Source organism: Spea bombifrons, chromosome 4, assembly GCF_027358695.1.
Source record: "Spea bombifrons isolate aSpeBom1 chromosome 4, aSpeBom1.2.pri, whole genome shotgun sequence".
Lineage (NCBI taxonomy): Eukaryota > Metazoa > Chordata > Amphibia > Anura > Pelobatidae > Spea > Spea bombifrons.
In genome coordinates, this window is record NC_071090.1 from 106,695,426 (window position 1) to 106,698,206 (window position 2,781).

Genomic DNA, 2,781 nt, shown 5'->3' on the forward strand with positions numbered 1-2,781 from the left:
GGTGGTTTCTCAATGCTGACGTTCATTCAGCCGGTGCAAAAACGTCTACAGGTTACTGCTTCGTTCCCCCTTAAATGTTTTTTTCTCACATAAAGTGTTCCCCTTCCAGCTGGTCCACCCTACGTGGCGGTCTTATTGATCTTTACTTATCTGATTGGGTTGACATCATCTTGGTCAAAGCGATAGCTCTCCGGCTTTTGGGGGAAAAACTTCTTCCTGATGCTCTGTTTATGGCCGTCGGCTCATCTTAAATCGTGAAGCTTTCTGGTGGCTACCTCTACTGTGGTTGCCTGTGGGCTGGTTTCAGAGAAGACCTATCAATCCCATGAGGGACCAAAGCGGTTTTTGGCAATGGATCTCCTGTAATGGTCTTTCAGCCTTGACCATGTCAGCCGAAGTCATATTTTTTGGTTGTGTCCTGGTTAAAACAGACATTGCCCATTATAGTCACTCTTTAACCCTTTGTGGCGCACGGTCCCTTCACCGAGGTCTCATCTTGATCTTCACCAGACCTTGAGAAGGTGAGGGAAACGTTCTCCTGTGAATAGGTGCCAACCTACGTGAGGTCTGAGTTCCACAGCGAGTGATTCGCGCACAGCACAGAAGTTAGTGAGCCGTCTCTAAGCGAACAGTTGAGGTTCTGCATCGGTCTACGGACTAAAAATGGACCTTGACATGTTGGCCGTGAACCTCTGCCGGCGAAAAGTGTCTGGCAAGAATCATTTGGGGGCCACGGTTTAACTATTGCAGGTCCGTGTACGACTTCCCTTTATAATTAGTATTTATTCCTAAATAGGAAGACTTGGTTTGGGACCTCACCCTGCATCGCGCATGTATTTCTGTATCATGCACAGAGCAAGTCAACAGCATCTACTCAGCTTCTGGACTTCATTCTGAAGGCCCAACCCCGGTGAGCTTTGGCTGTCCCTGTAATATGTTGCGAAGTCTGCGATTTCTCTTCGCGTGTTAAGTTATACATTATACAGGGCCAGCTCAGCCTTGTGCTGGGCCTTTATAATGAATAGTGAAATGGTGAAACCACAACCCCTATAGTGACAAACACCAATGGTGTCGGCATAGTTGCCTCTAGTCCTTGAAAGGGGGGGTGTTAAGTGGGAATGTGCTAAACGGTTCCTCTGCCCCCGAACCAGTGGCTGCCTCCTGCTAGCCATTCAAATCACGGATTAAGGCGGCGATCTTCCCGTGTTACATACGTGTTTGGAGCAAACTCTCTATACAATAACTGTAGATAGATGAGCCTTCTATACAGCACAAGAGGCTGTTGACCGAGGCAACTGGAGCATTTCTAATGCTGGTTCAGGGGCGTCCCGCGGCTCCTTGGTAATGTTTCCAGAAATGACTCTGTAACCTGTATGATCTTTACTGATCCGCACCGGACACCCCCGGCAGACGTGCGTCCGAAACATAATGTGATGGTTCTCTGTATTTTTTATTTTATTATTATTGTGAACTATTTTTGTTTTTTGGAGGATTTTTCAATAAAATAACTTGACGTACCCCCCTCTCTGGTTATATGATTACGCGTGTATGTTACACGGGATGACATGTGGTACTGGAATTCTCTATATGTTATGGTTCTGTACAGTCAATAGTCCCATGTAATGTCAATTTTAACCTTTATTTACCAATATATGGGTCATAAATTTCCACTTTGTGTATACCTTGGGACGCCCTGTAATGAGGATGTGAGTGGCCGTCCCCCATTATCTCTCCCCTGTTCTTATGTTGCTGATTGTTCCTCACCGGACTGTTGACGAGCTTCTGGCGTGTGCCTCAATGTCTCAGGTGTCCACATAGGGTACCTGTTTTGGGGGTGTGACTAGAGGCGGGAGTGGGTGGGCCTGGAGAAATGGCCACCCGCCCACTTTACCTGACCAGCCACCACGCAAGGTGGCCAAGTAGGTGCAGCGATGGCAGCCTGCGCTGCAGCTTCTCCCAGCTGGTTCTCCACGGTCACCAGTTATGATTTCAAAAGGTCTTTCTTTCTAAAGTTCTGGGTGGTCTGCACCGCATACAGACCACCAAATACCCATCGCTGGGGTAATATACGCCCTGCGTTATACAGCGGTTTTGACGTGTGAGCCTCCTATCGCAGCTCTGGTATCCATTCCCCTCTCTCTCTAGGTCGTGTTGGTTGGGGTCGTCTTGCGGGACCAGCAGTCTGTTCTGGGGGGGGGCAATATTTACTATTGAAACTGCTGGCAAATCTTAATGTCTTTTAATCGGACCCTCGAGCCATCGTAGGCCCTTTAATGCATACGGTATCCATGTGGTCCCTTTAAATTTCCGTGGTGTCTGTTGCAGATGCAGCATCCCCCCCCCATGCATTTGCCCCCCCATCTACAGCCGAACACATCTCACAACAAGATGGAGCATGTGTGTAAGCGTGTGTAAGCGTGGGTTAGTGTGTTAGTGATTTTTGTACCATTGTCACAATGGCGTTGGGGGCCGGTGGGTCCACATTGCTTTCTCTGTCCCCCCGACCAGAAGATGCCAGTCGTCCCCGGGGGCAAAGCCTGACACTTTCCAGGTATGTAAAATGGGGTGAATTTACTGCCCTACTCATTTGTAGGTAGATTCACTTTCTGGGGGTATCAGCGAACTGCTTCTATCAGCCACCCAAAGAGAGTGAAGGGCAAGCTGCCCAAAACAAAGATGGCGGCTGTGCTCGTGTCTTCGTCTAGGTTTCCTACCTGGTTGTGATGACTTCCTCCCGTCCCGGTTAGCCAATGAGCGGCGGCGCTGGGGCAGGCTGTGTCA